This window comes from Plectropomus leopardus, chromosome 21 (genome assembly GCF_008729295.1).
Source record: "Plectropomus leopardus isolate mb chromosome 21, YSFRI_Pleo_2.0, whole genome shotgun sequence".
NCBI classification, from domain to species: domain Eukaryota; kingdom Metazoa; phylum Chordata; class Actinopteri; order Perciformes; family Serranidae; genus Plectropomus; species Plectropomus leopardus.
The window spans coordinates 22,031,466-22,047,674 of record NC_056483.1 but is presented as its reverse complement, the minus strand read 5'-3'; the positions used below and the strand labels follow the sequence as shown (position 1 = coordinate 22,047,674).

The following is a 16,209-nucleotide window of genomic DNA, read 5'->3' as shown; positions in this document are numbered from 1 at the left end:
CAGCCCATTAGCGAGCAGACAGAGAGACAGACAGACAGGTAGCGATGTCCATCCCCTCCAGCATGTCCTCCCCTCTCCTTTGGAAAGGACACACAGCATCAGTGACTGAATGAATCCCCTGTATGTCCCCGTGGTCTCGCCTACACACACTCTGAAAACACACACACACACATACACACACAGTATTTCTTTGGGAACTATGCTCTATTGTTGCAGAGTGAAGCTGAACACATCACAATGGAATGCAAAGCAGCATGGACACACACACTAACACACAGACACACAGAGGTCAAACTCTAATCCCAAAACAAACACTGTCACACACAGGTAACGGGCACACACTCATCCTGGGCTAGGACATGTCAGAGGGTATTTGCTAGTGTGTGTGTGTGTGTGTGTGTTGTGTGTGTGTGTGTGTGTATAGTGTGAACTGCAGCTTGGTCTGCTGGAACAAGATTATAGTGGAAAAGTAACTGTCTGCCCTGTGACTTATGAACTTTAAATTCCCCACATTCCTAATAGATGCACACAGCTATTTGGGCTCCTTTCCATTTATCACAAGCCAAAACTCCATTCTTACTCATAATACTAAAAAAATATAGCTATCTAGCAGATAGTACAAGGATAGTTAACAGTCTATGGGAAAATATTTAACCATACAGTAACAGACAAGTTGAAATAATATTTAAATGGGATAAAGAACAAAATGCCCTGGATAAGACATGTTGACATGACATGTTGTGAATGAGAAAAAAATTCTTAAAGCAGAAGACTGACATTAGATTTCTTACTGGCAAAGTTATTAACAAGGTAAAACACAACTGTGCTAATGAGATCTGGAGTACACCATATTCTGTTATTACAAATGTTAATTTTACTACAGATTCTGAGAAATATAAGCTACAACTGCGGTCTCGCAGCTGTATGTCACCGCAAAGCGCACAAGTTGCAGTTACAGTTTTCTTTCATGTCTGTCCAGACTCCTATATATCCATGAAAACTGACAAAGCTTCAAATATGGATGGTGCCACAAAGAAGCTACAAATTTTAAAACATGAATGCTTCACACACATCTTCAACCCAGCAGCACAGCAGATCTATACTCAGCAAAGTTTCAAGATCGAAACCCAAGATTAGCATCACCAATTCAGTCTCCCCTTCTGTTCTTAAGTTATGGTGTGAATAATGGCCAGTAAAGTGTGCAGAAATGTGGAACATTATGATGCCACAGTGAAGTTGACCTTTGGCCTTTTGACTATAAAATTCATCAATTCATCATATTATCCTAGTAGACATTTATATTAAATTCATCATAATAAGTGTATCATTTCCCGAGCTATGGCCAAAATCATGTTTTCAGAGGTTATAGTGACCTTTGACTAAATTAGCTCCGTAGGCATTTGTGCCAAATTTGAAGAATTGGACAGATAGTCGGACAAGCACAAAAACATAATGTCTCTGGCCACAGCTGTTGCCAGTATAAATGCATAAAAAAAAAGCGCATATGGTGCTGGTACACTGCCTCTTCATATTAAAACTGGTCAGAATGCTGATTCGAAGAAGAAAGTCAAATCTGTCAAGTGTGGTGATCTGAGATGAGTAGCCCAACTTTTTGATTTCACTGCCCTTTGATATCAGCTCACATGAATCCTTTTTATAGCTCGACAAAAGATCACTAAGTTCACAGTACAATGACTCACACTGCCGGAAATAGGTATTCAGGAGGGAAAAGTCGTATCAGTAGGACCTTGATTATTTCTATAATGCTGCCTTTTATTATTATCTCACCTGGACTGATTTGTGATCAGCACAGCTTGAAACCCCTCTCTGCTGTAAATATTGACACTCTAGGCATGGGACAATAAGAACATTTCATGTCACGATTATCCTGGCAGAAATAATCACGATTTACAATAATATTCGATAACAATCAAAATATGATTAAAAGTTTTAAAATGCCTTTAGAATATGACTTTATAAGACTTTACAATGGATTTTGTTGAGAAACAAGCAGGCCAATTCTTATTGCATCCCAGGTGGGACAGATATCTTTTTTTTACTGTGAAAAACTACAAAAAAAGGGGCAAAATAGGCCAATGCTTGATTAAGATCTTTAGCATTTTTGAGATTGGTGCATATGTAGCCTGTTTTGGCTCTGTCTCTTTTATTGTTGGTCACACAGCAGTCTGTTAAGGTGCTGCTGAACACGATGTCTACGGTTTCCTAATAGTGGAAGTTCATCACAATCTTCTTATTTTGGGTATTTTTTTTATCATGATATACAATTAAATTGTATATTGTCCCATCCATAATTGACACCTGGTAAGGGTGTGTTATATTCCTGCAAGGCATGTGCAATCATATGGCAGGATATACTTGAAATAAAATTCATTCATTAACAGTATAATAAAACTGTTGCCCAGTCAGAGAAATATGGAACATAAAATCATGTGGGAATTTTCACTAATCTGGGGTAAACATCTTGATACGACCCTCTTTAGAGGCCACCATTGTGTTTTGAACAGTCACGCCTCCATTTCCTCACACACACCTAAATCATGGCTTCGCTGCAAGTAGCTCCTCACAGGATTTTGATTGGTGCCGACACATAAGTATAGTCTTAGCCTTACGATGGGATTGCATGTGATCTTGTGATACCATGAGAATCCAGCTGCCTGCAAAGTAAGAAAAAATGGTGACAACTGACAACTTTATGTCAGCTTATAGTAGATATTGTTGTATTTTCCATCCTTACAGCCAATGCCAATATGACAACACAGTTTTAGTACTGATGCCAAAACAACACTGTTGTAAACTGTGTAGCATCAAACATGTTGTGCTGTGCTGCACATCCTGAACATCAGTCTCACACAGAGAACCAAACACAGTGATGCTACAGTTCCTGTTTCTCACACTGATAAGATTATTTTTTCAAACTGACACTGAGCTGTCTGTCCATCAAAGTGGACACATTTTTGACAGTCTGGTAACATGATCATTTTGTTTGGCTCTGAGACTTACTGGACTGTCCAGCTGATTCTTTCTGCCCATAAATTTAGTTCAATATCTTTATACCAACACAAGACCTGCTGGTATCTCGTGGTCTGCAGGCAACATTACTGGCTTTATTTTTCTTGGAATTTAGTGCCTTTAATAACATATGAGACCAGCCTTCCTAGCTGATTCTTTGAATTTGGCATTGGATTACACTATCCCTGTCATCAGCGCTAACAAAATTTCTGCATTGCTGCATTTTTTAAGGTCTTTCCCATGTTACATAGACTGAATATCAGACTCAAACAACCATGACCAAGAATACATTTCCAACTTAAAGCTAATGAAAGAACTAAAACTATTAAAGAGTTATGAGTTCACAGGAACTCCTTCTATATTGAGTTTATAAACTGTTCAGATTTTCCCTGACATCTCCGGAGAACTTCCTCAGCAATCTGACATGCCCAAGGAGTTGCTATTCCTCATCAAAAACACACCTTCTAACCACATCTCTCTAGTTATCTATCCACCCATCTTTGTGCCATCCCTCTCTTCACCCTGCTGTATAATTCCCAGCAGGACTGATTGGCAGCAGTAAAGCCTGGTTGCTGACACACTGGTCCAGCTGCTACTGTTGTGAGGGAGGATTACAGCGACCGGTTCACTCTGTACCATCCCATTCTTCCTCTCCGCTCTCTATCCCTCCATCATTTCATTCACTCAATCCGTTGCTGTCACGCAATTTAAAACTCCACCCCTGCAGCCCCACTACACACAGTCACACACACACACACACACTACATGTCTATGGCCGTGTTCAAACACACTAACGCACGCATGAATACATCTGACAGTGTGTTTGGCAGCCTACGGGACACAGCACTATATGAAATCACCAAATGATATTACTGGCTGCTGGGTTGCTCAAAGAGGAAAAATCTTACCATTTCAAAACATCATTACTGGATTCAACTGAAACCGAAATCTGTCAAATTGCTTGTCGAGTACAACCCCAATTCCAAAAATGTCTGAACACTGTGTAAAGTGTTAATAAAAACACACTGCAGTGATTTACAAATCTTTTTCGACCTATGTTCCATTGAATAACAAAGACAAGATATTGAATGTTAAAACGAACAAACTTTTTTGTAAATATACTCTCATTCTGAACTTGGTGTCTGCAACATGTTCCAAAAAGTTGGGACAAGGGCATGTTTACCACTGTGTTATATAGCTTCGGCTGCTCATCAGTCAGGGGTCTCTAGTGCCAACAACTTAAAATGTGGACTCGTCAAACCACAGCACACTTTTTTCAATTTGTGTCTGTCCATCTCAGATGAACTCGGGTCCAGAGAAGTCAGCAGTGTTTCTGGATGCTGTTGATATCTGGCTTTCACTTTGTACAGTAGAGTCTTAACTTGCATTTGTAGATGCGGCAATAAACTATGTTTACTGACAGTGGTTTTCCAAAGAGTTCCTGAGTCCATGTAGCAATATCCTTTATACAATCCTGTCGGTTTATAAAGCAGTGATGCCTGAGGGTCGAAGGGCAGAGCAATTCAGTGTTTATTTTTATCCTTCCTCTTTACGTGCAGAGATTTCTTCAGATTCTATTAATTTTTTGATGTTATTATGGACTGTAGATGGTGAAATCCTGTGACTTTTTGCAATTGTGCATTGAAAAACATTACTAAACAGACTATTTGCTCACACAATTTTTTCACAAAGTGGTGAACCTTGCCCCATCATTGCTTGTGAACAGCAAAGCCTTTTGAATATGTCCCTTTATACCCTGTCATGGTGCCATCATGTGTTACCAATTAACCTGTCAAATGTTCCAAACAGGTGTTTAATGAGCGTTGCAAGACTTTCGCAATCTTTTGTTGCCCCTATAACCAACTTTTTAAGGACATGTTGCGGGCATTAGTTCAGAATGAGTGTATATTTACAAAAGAACAATAAAGTTTATCCGTTTGAACATGTATTCAACTGAATAAAGGTCAAATAGGATTTACAAATTGTTTCTGCTTTTGTTTATGTCTTACAAAATGTCCCATTTTTTAAAATTGGGGTTGTAATTTGTCAAACATTTGTATGCTCTACACATCTAAAACGCCACAACTAATGTTATTTATGGTCTGCTCGCACTCTTAAGACAGACAAATGACATTGGGCAGAGTCTTTACCACTTTGACACACAGTTGACTCTGATTTACTAAATTTCTTAAGAGATTACACAACTCCACATTTTGGAGCTATCATAGAACTGATGGTTGCTTTATCATGATGCTCATCTCTCACCCTGAAACATTATTGAAATAATAAAAACATATAATAAAACATATTACTACCTATTCAGTGTGTTTAATGTCAATTTAGAAATTCAAACAGTCTTCATCAAAGTCAGAGGTCATGATGACTTTATAGGATGTGCTTCTCTTGAGGCCTAGTCATCTAAGCATTTACTATAGAAAGATTTTGTGGCAAAATCAATCAATTTATATGATATCACCATGACTTGTGGATTCATTTGACAAGGTGATGTAAATCTGCCATGTCTAGTTCAACTCTAACCCACAAATTTTCTCCTTTGACCAATAGAAAGCTGCCTTCCTGACAGTGCTGACCTTTGAGGGAACCAAGAGCTGGAAAGTCCAAACAGGGGAAGCTATTGTAGCTTTTTAGCTGTGTCATACCATCCACCATCTACATGGGCTCCAGGACACTAGGATGGACACAGACTAGACAATTAATTGATTATTTGAAAAAATATTCATTAGATGCAGCCCTAGATGGCTTTGCATTGCCATAGCAATTAACAATCAGTCATAAGTAACACTTCATACCTGAAAGCTATTTTTTCTTAATCTCTGATGACTTTTTTTTATATAAAATCATACAGCATTGAAAGAATGGGTGTAACTAGATTATCTTGACTGCAACTTCCCTCAAAGCGATTTTCAACAAGCCCAGACAATATTAAAAGACAGCAAATCATTTGAGGGCAAGCAGCACAAACTCCAACCTGACAAGAGTCATTTGGGGGTTTGGCCAAAACTCAACAGTGGCCTGACTTTCCACTTTCGACCAGTTGCTAAACTACAAGCTTGTCCGCCAACAGACTTGGCTGAACATTCACAGAACACAGAACATACATCACTATTAAATACACACGTCTGACAACTGTGGACATGAGACAAATGGTGCCACATTGAGGTTTAACTGACGCTTTGGTACAAATCAGTTCAATCCGGTTCCAGCTCTGTAAAAGCTCTGTAATACAATCATCATCAGTGAGTCACCAGTTTTTACAGCCAAATTGATTTTACAGTAAACAATATAAAATGTTTTACAGATCCACTGCAGGTTCAATACTAATGGAAAGCATTACCGGCAGTGCTGGAGCTATTTACCACTGTGTGGGGTATTGATCACTCCAGGGCATAAATGCTCTTGGTACACCACACATCGTCTCACTAATTACAGGGCAGTCAACCACATGTACACAACTAACAGGCTATGGGCACAGCAAGAACATATTTAACCGCCTCTCTAACAAAGTAAGTTGGTTAGTAAACTTTATTTATAAAGCACCTTTCGAAACCAGTTGTACAGAGCAAACAGTAGAAAGTACACAAAAGGCAAATACAGAAAACAAGAACAATAAAAAGTCTACACAAGACAAACACCCATTACAGTTCAAAGTGCCAAAGAAACTGGTGAGCTGGGAGATATGCAAGAAGTGGTTATCTTGTACTCAGAATTGAAAATGTAGGTTGAATCACAAATAACCCGTTGGGGCTTTAAACTAGTGTTATTACGTAAGACAAAAACAGCTACTTTAGAGATTACATTTTTCAGTTTTAAAATCATTCAATTTGAAATATGTAAAATACCTTATTTAGTTTTTTTTTACTGTGAAAAAAGAAGGGATGGTATAGAGAACTCCTCATTTCTTTTTTTACTCATGACTACTTCCATCATAGGTCTAACATCATGAATGCCTTTGAGGAGAGCCTGTCTAAAAGTGGCTGCCCATTTGTCAGAATGTAGCAACTTGCCTATCTCTATTATCACCGGCTTTTCACTTTGCTTTCCAGTATGGCTATTTGGGACTGCAATAATCACTTTTGCCTTTAGATTTTTTATAAAAGACACCATGCACTATTATAGATGACACTATTATAGTCAACACTATGCACTACTACTCAGCTATGTAGTATTATACACTACAGTATTAATATTTGATTTATTTGCCCATTTCAGTGTATAACTTCCAAAACAATAACAAAAACCCATGACAAACTTTTTTCTCATAACACTTCTACACAGTCCATGAACAAACAGGAGCAGGAAGCAATACCAGCCCCTTTCTTACTAATAGCAGAAGTTACTGTTAATACAGATACAAATGGCCAACCTTTCTTTATTTACTATTCTTTTTCACAAATCATACTAATATACCTAACAGACTGTCACAACTGAAGAAGCCTCCCAGATAAGAGCTGGAACATCTTCAAGAAACTCAGTAAGTCCATAACCCAACCTCAACGTTCCACCAAAGCTCTCAAATCTGGGCCAAAAACTATGACCATGCTGCTCCTTAACAACGTACTCCTAATGAGTCACTGGCAAAAGTGAGGGAGCATTATTACATAGGGATAATAATGCAGTCCTTGTCCCAGACTAAACTAACCTCAGCAGTAGCATTGTTTGGCAGCACAGGAGCAACTGGATGATGGATTTCCTCCACTTCCTGGTTCCTAGACAGAGGCTGGGATGAAGCAGCCTGCTAGCCTTCAGGAGAGTATCCTGCTCCTGTCAGGACAACCCTGACTGTGGAGCAGGGATCGACTTTCCTGCACCCCACTTTTAACCCTGACTCTCTCTTGACCTGAACAACTCCCAAGTAAGCTCCAACACAATTAAAAAAGGATATTCCCTGACATGTCTCAAGATGAATTATGTCTTGCAGTCATGTTGAGCACACATGAGGAGAAAAGAAGGAAACCACAGCTGATAATTCATCAGTTTGTTTAAAGTGTCTGGGTGGAGAGGAAGAAGACAGGGAGTCAATGGCTCACGGTTCCAGTCAATTGACATTACACAGAGTGAGAAGAATTCAGGATATTTCCAGCTGAGTAACTCTAGGAACCTGTCTGTTCAGTCCGGTCCCTTCCTTCCTTCCTTCCTCCCCTCCCCTTCTACTAGTCATTATTTCCTGATCCCCCCCTTCCTTCCATTATTCCTTCCTCCTTCTGTCTCCCTCTCTTCGTGTATGTCGATTCTCATTTTGGTGAATGTGGCAAATGTCTTTATGTTTTTATGCTGCAAAAGATGTACATCACAATCAATTATGCTCATGTACATTGCCATAAGATTTAATATACATCTCGTTTAATCATTTCAAGTGTGCATGGACTGCAACATGGCCAAAAGAGCGCAATAAATACGGTATATTATTACACAGTGACCTAGAAGCTTTCAGTCAACTTTCTATTTTTTATGGAACTACCATTAAAGTTACACATTTACCATGTCGGTTTGATGTTTTTTTCTAGACCATAGATGAAAGCCACATTGTCGGTTGCTCTAAAATACACCAACGTTTCCTGAAAGCTAATTTTCTTAATTTTTTCTTCTTTCCTAAATTAATTTAAAGTAAGTAAACTGTCAGTATGGGAGGAACTTTTAATTTGTAAAATCTCAGGAAGTTATATTTATTCACTTTTTATTTTTATTAAAAAAAATGTTGCTGAGAACTTGCTGTATATGATGCTGAAAGTCTCAGTTTTGAATGAACATTTGCAGAAGAAATGTAAACAAAGTTTTGTGTTGGAGTCCAAATTCCAAATTATTGACAGAAACATTTTAATTTTATTGTAAATGTATATCGGTTGAAAATATCAATTATATGTCTCATTAGCTACTAATAATCAGAATCTGCCCTGAAAAAACAATATTAGTCAACCTTTAGTTTTAGTATCCATCACCTGGATAAAGGACAGAGGGTAGCAGACGGTCATCCAACTCTGAATTATTTTTGCGTTTGTGTTGAACAAACAGATGGAACGACTTTAAATCCACTTAAATTCTGTGCCCTTTATCATCCTCTACCTGTCTAGTCACATTCCTCAAAAAGAAAAACCCACATATTCAAAGATGTGAAAGCTTTTTAAATAATTATTGATTTCCCTACTTCCTGGAAAGAATTATGACTTTCTGAGCTGCCTGCTTTGGGGCATGTCCTGATTGTTTATTCAAATAGAATACCATTAAAGAAAAGAACAAAAAAGAGCATCAATAATTGCTTGCAAAGACAGAGAGTATAAAGAGAGGATACAAACATCTGTCTCTGAGATCATCCTTCAAATGCTAAATAACTGGAACACAGAGAGGTACAACTGTGATCAATCCAGTGCTCAAACAGATAAATAAAAGAGCTTCAATACAATTAATGTATTTCTTCATCGTACAGTTATATATAATATTAAGAGATTTCCCTTAAATGCCCATCTAACCTGACTACTATATTTAAAAGAATCATTATGACAAGAATATTAGGTCATTATTATGACATTAAATTAAAATGACCACTCACTAAATATTGACCCTGAACACAAACTGGCCAATCATAGCTTAGCTTCAGCCAGCTCAGACCAGGGTCTGACAGCTATATAGCCACACTCCATAAACTCTCACTATAGACAATTAATAAGATTTTCTTCATTTTAAGGGTGGTTTTGTATATTTCAAACTAGGCATGGTGATACTCATTATCTTGACAAATTTGAAGGAGATACATGTTAAATGTTTTAGTTTTGCTTTGTGATGATAGTAACTGTAAATAAAGACCTACCCTGCTTTACAGGAAAGGTGTTGCTTCATTATTTAATTGTCCTCTATCACAATTGTCAGGTAATATGGTGGTTTACTTTTACACTCATCTGTACATTAGGCTTAAGCCTCTATTTTTTTTTTTTTTTTTTTAACCATTTTCCGCTGCTGAGTCGGCTTGACATCCTGCATGTATCCTTCAAATGCATATTGTACACTCTTATGTTTACTTCTTTCTGAGGTCCATTTTTCATTTTATTTATTGATTGATTTATTCATTTTCAAAAAATAGCTATAATTTATTAAGAGAGTGCACTTTGTGACTGTTAGTGGGCTCCATGCTCGCTCCGACAGTTTGACAGAGTGCCAGCTACTAACAACAAAGGGGCGGGGCTTTGCAAAGGGTCAACTGGCATTCAGTGATGACTCACCTCACACTGCTTTTAATAAGGGTTAAAACTAACTGTCATTCATGCTGTTCAATAAGCTATAAATTGGTTTAAAATAGTTGTTTTTTACAGACAATGAGCACCTGAACTGGACACACAGCTGGTTATTAAAAATCCTTGTACTTTTTTGATGCACACTATAATCTAGGCACAACACAGGTATAGAAACTGGCATTAAATCTTTGGTTTCAGTAACTTTTGTATTTTTAAATGAAGTTTCCATAAACTACATTGCAGTTTAAACACAGTTTGGCTAATTATGATAAATAAACATGTTAATATGTAAATTGGTAACTCTAGGATTATGCTGTCATTAGTGTCAAAATACCCTGCCCTAAATATTAATGGCTCATGTACAGTTACATTTACAGTGACTTCTCATAAGTTAAACAGTTTGTTCATCTGTACGTGTTAATACACACACACACACACACACACACACACACACACACACACACACACACACACACTCACTTGGACAATATACAGCATAATCTGGATCAGGTTGCCGTGGTTTCCAAACAGATGCTACAGAAGTGCCTCTGCATAAAGGTCAGCAGTGAAAATCCAATTTCCCTGCTTTTTCATTTCAACAGATACTGTTCAACATAGATGCAAACTCATACATTCACTATCTGGATGTGGCTGCATGGACACTAGTGTTAAAGAAAGTCCATGACCCACTGGAGCAAACTTTATCATTGGGTAGGGTTACATGCTGTGTATTTTCTTTCACTTTTGGTTTCTATGGACATTCAAATGACCCAACAACTCTACAGTTACCCCGTCTGTAAACAGGAGCTTACTTTCCAAGGTGAATGTCTGACATTAGATTTTGGCACGCTGCCTCATTGGTCATTTGTCCAAGCTGCCCTTAAAGTGGGTCATTTGTTTCACAGCTGGTCATTTTGGTATCCAGCTTTAGCAAATGCCATGCAAAACCAGTGACGAGCAAAGACAGCTTTAGTGTGGAGTTAGCTGTAGTGTTGCATTAGCTGCAAGATTTGACAGCAGGCTACTGTTGAGCCTAATTTCACCTCAGCAGTGCAGAACAATCCGAGTTTTTCCCAGAATCCAAAACTGTCCACAACTATAAAACTAGTGAGAGTGGTATTTGATATTGGCAAGAAGCAGCTGAGTGTTTAAAAACCAGTAAAGGTTCAGTCCACTGAAAGAATGGCTGTAGCAGAATGTGAAAAGTTGGGCTGGTGTATTTATAAAAGAGTTAGGGACTAAAACAGATGTTCCTCTTTTTTTGGACGTTTTCATCACTGGAAATATCTGCTCTTAGTGGCGACAGTCCTGCTGTGGTATTTCTATAAAGCGGTTGCAGTAAATGCTTTTCAAGGTAGTTTTTCATCTCAACAGTCCAAGCTTTTGATTTTGCACCAAAGTAACACAACCGCCTCCAACATAAAGAGCTGAATACTGAGTGCTGGAAAATTGCACCTCTCACTTGGAAATGTTTTTACAAATGATTTATATGATGTAACCTTGTACTTCAGTTGGCATCAACAAACACTAGGCTATCACAGTGCAATTCAGTTATATGAGGTGATATAGGGTTCCAACAGCTTAAGGCAAATTAAATTTAATACTTTTTCATGCCACTCGGGATTACATTTATGAGCAATTTAATCAAAAAGAGAAAAAAGAAAAAGAGTAGCACTGTTACGAACAATGTTGCCTAAATGCTTACTGTGACTGAAGGTTGATATTGTTTTTTTAGGGCTGATAACAATTATTAGTAGTTAGTAACAACTGATATTTGAAACCGATATACATTTACAATAAAAAGATTTTTTTTTGTCAATATTTAGAATTTGGAATATAACAAACTCCAATGTCAAACAGTGTATTATTGCCTTTAGCAAATGTTTCATAAAAACTGAAACGTTCAAAATCATATACAGAAAGTTCAGAGTTCAGTGAAAATTTAAATAAAAAATGAATAAATAAAAATAGCTCCCTGAGGTTTTATAAAATTAAAGTTCCTCCAATTCTGACACTTGCTTTGCAATTTTTAATTAATTAATTTTATCAGCAATAAATAAAATAACACCAATACAGATAATCGCCAAGATGCCAAATATCGGCCCTGATAATCAGCCAGGCCGATAATCTGTCGAACTCTAATTATGACATAAAGCATTACAGTTTTGGTACAGTCAATAAGATACATCTGGTTAGAACTGGGAAATACCAGGCATTTATTGGATAATTTTTTTTAACAGATTTTTTTTGTTTCGCTCTGTATGTGGGATTTTTTTCATGAAGATGTTAACAATTATTTTGAGATTTCACAACTGAATATCAGAAAAAAAAACAACAATTCATAAAATCCCATTTCCATTCTCTTAGGATTTTTTAAAAAAAAAAAGATTGAATACATTTTAATTCTAACGAAGGGCTTATTTTTAGATTAATGAATCCAATGTTTTTTAGGACTTTTAAACAATCTGTTGGAACCCTGTGACGTATCCTTCAAAATAATAGCCTCTGGTGGAGATGCACAACTTTAAGTGCTCTTCTATCCTGCTAAAGTGTGTGTTTTCTCTGTAAAGACAGCGGGGCAGCAGGGAGAGAACTAGCCGAGGGCAAACAGAAATTTCAGGTGGGGTTTGATCTCTGGGCAGCAGAGCATGTTCTGCCTCTTTCATCTCTGCACTCTGTGAAACTGTACTCGGAGATACTGTTCATTTCAGCAACTCTGGGGAAATTCGGTAAAACAGGGAGTGACCGCTGTCTCCCGTTTGATGACTCAACCCCTCAGTCCTAATACCTGATCATTTTGGCGGGCTTATGGCAACAAGCAACGGGACATTTTAGGGATGTGATTGGATCAGGTCCATAATGAATTCAGGGCCTTAGAACAGTCCCACCTCTTATTTCCCACTCAGTAATCTGGCTGGGGGAGGATTGGAGAATAATCTGGATAGAAGGAGGGAGACGGAGGGAGGAGGGAGGGAGGAGGGACAATCCTCTCTGCTGTGATTCCTCTTTACACCAGCAATTTCTGTGGCAAAATGTGCTATAATATTCCAGTGCAAGTCTGGATGGTGATAATCTAATGATACTATTTATTAACATTCACCTGAATCCTGTGGTTAGAATATGATTGTATTGTGCAGGCTGGAATTAAACTCTGACACAAGCTGTGTTTTACAGATAATAAAGACTTTTTTTTTAATGAAATGCATCCCAAAGGAGCATAGTTCATCAGTTTCATCAGTCTGACAACTGCATCTCATTTAGCTACAATGGATTTTGCTCAGTTAACAGTAACTCCATTCAAACTGAGTTATTACATCTGAGCAGACTCTGTGGGCTGTTGAGCATCACGAGAAGCATCTGAAAGCTCTGGGAAAAGGAAATCAGTGGACCTTAAAGGTCTCCCATTGTAAAAAATATATAAATACAATGAAAGTATCAAAATGCTAAAGCTAAAGCCACAGAGAAATGAACACAGTCCATATTCAGAAACTGCGCCTTTAAGAAGTCATTGGGACTTGCAGAAAGTTGTGATATTACAACTATACTATATAAAGGCAGAAAGTGCCACTACAGAGCTGTAACAGTCAATCTCCATTAATCCCCATTAAAGCACATGTTTTAGTAGAAAATAAAAATACAAGTACGAACCTAATCATGACTATAATATGGGACTTCAAGTTTGGAATTTATAGAAAACCCAAGTGGTGAGTCCTAAAACACAGAAATGAGGCAGCATTTCAGCACCTCTAGTTCCTTTGTCTCAAAGTCAGTGGTTTTTGAATTTTTTTTTTTTTTTTTTTTTTTTTTATTTATAGCCTAACAAAAGCTTCTTCTTTTTTTCTTCACTTCTGCCGATAATATTTAGGCACAAAAAATCCTTCAAGTGATGTTCATTTGTGGTTATCTTGCCAAATAAAATATGCAAGTATCATAAACATTTTCTTATCGACAGTTTGTTTTTTTGCAATGATCCTTGACCACTAATTGTAACATAAACTGAAGTATATATGTGATGGAATGAAGGTAGAACAGACGTGATGTTGCACACAACGTCTTTTGTGATTAATCTAATGTACATCACACACAAGATGATATGAATATGATGTACTGAATTTTGGACCCCAGGAAGATTAGCTGGTGTCATTGGCATCAGCTTATGGGAATCATTTTAAATTAATAAATACATGAATTCAAAGTCCGATAGGCTTTTTGACAGGGGAACCAGGACAATGTTATCATCCTGGTGAGTCTACAGAAAATCGTCATCCCTGGGGCAATCTGTACGGTAGTCATAGTAAACATTCAAAGGTCAAGAAGTAGCCTAACTTTCAGCTTCATTACTTCTGAATATCAAAAAATCGGATTTTGCACATATTTACAATGCCAGGATTGGGGTCAAGATTTCAGACACAGCCCTAGTAGCAAAACCACATATTTACTGTTGAATGTAATACTTTAATGAGAGTGTGTATTATAAAGTAATCAAGAAAAGGGTGGAAAGCTTATCTTTGTCTATCAGCAGTTGTAAGCAGCCAGTGATAAGCAGTGATAAGAGCTAAAACAACAATGACAGTGAGAAAATATCAGTGACTCTCCAGATTCGTCAGTTAATCAGGCTGCACTGACAAAGACTGCACTACCACTGAACCATCCAGGGACAGAGACATTACAGTAATATGGCTTGTGGAAGAAGTCTATGGAGCTCAGGATGCAATGTAAACACAATACAACACATGTAGCTCTGCTGTTCAGACCTTAAGTCCTCCTCACAGACTGTAAATGAATGGACGGAGCCAACACAGACTCAAGCTAGCTTGCATAACTTTACCCTGTATGCTGTGACAGTGCAACTTCACCCATGCTGCCTCAAGTGCTGCCGGGAATATCGGAAGAGCCATATTCGGTCGCACGTGACCCACCCACCTTTGTAGTAAATACGACGGAGAGAGTGAAAGTTCACAGTCGGCGTTAGCATAAAAGACGTCCAATAAAGTAGCAAAATAACTCAAATTGGTTAGTAATTTAAAGAACGGACAAGCGCGTTGCTGCTGCGCATTCACTGCTACTCGAGAGTAAGAGTTTCCGAGTTTCACCTGAAAGCAGCATTATCCCACAGCACTACACCGTGGCTGTGATGCGTGCGGTGAGCTCACTCATCCAAAATCACCGTCATTTCACTGCTACCAACACTCCGGCTGTCCACGCGCTTACCCCGCGCTCTATGCAAACAGCACACGTTCCCACACACTGCTAAAACAACAAAATGTTCCTTAAATAACGTGACTCACCGTTAGTTGTCCGCTTTTTGACAGTTTGTCGGGAGTCCGAGAGCGTCTCTGTCACTGCTATGATCCGCCCACCCGAGTGAGCACTCCGCTAGCCGCAGACTAACATGCTCCTCCCCGGGGAGGCTCTTATCCAATCAGAGCTCGATATTGCTGACTGGCTTTTGTTTTAACCAATGAAATCAAAATTAAAGAGTGAGTGACGAGCAAATTGTCCGATCACGGCATTCAAACTCTATGTAGGCCCTTCGTCGTCACTACATGTACTTTTGACAGACACCTTGGACACACAATGGAGAAGTTTGATTCCTTTTACGGGACGTTGCCGGTCCAATGGCCGGGAGGGACAGGCTCTGGATACAGCCACGGCCCAGGAAGACGCCCTTATATCGCCCAGATCACTGGAATGTCACCGGGATGAGTTATTAGAGAAAATACTGAAACGGTAGCGATTAGAAACTAGAAATGACACGTTCACCTGCATTACAGATAGGCCAGGTATACATAGAGGTCAAAGACAGATAATTTTTCTTCAAATAAAACAATAATAATTATAATAGATAGAAGCACACACAATTTAAGGCAAATCACCATTATGTTTATAACTCCAATTACTCTGAAAATAAACTGCGAATGACCCACCAAAACAA

At 38.2% G+C, this 16,209-nt stretch overlaps 1 protein-coding gene across 1 annotated transcript in view; it reads right to left on the bottom strand.

Moving 5' to 3' along the window:
- LOC121960427 (microtubule-associated protein 4) overlaps window positions 1-15,637 on the bottom strand; it is a 139,186-nt gene extending 123,549 nt beyond the window's left edge. The window contains exon 1 of the mRNA XM_042510100.1: window positions 15,563-15,637. The gene's annotated coding sequence lies outside the window, so the exon portion shown is untranslated. The remainder of the gene's footprint in view (window positions 1-15,562) is intronic.
- Between the last annotated feature and the right edge of the window lie 572 nt (window positions 15,638-16,209).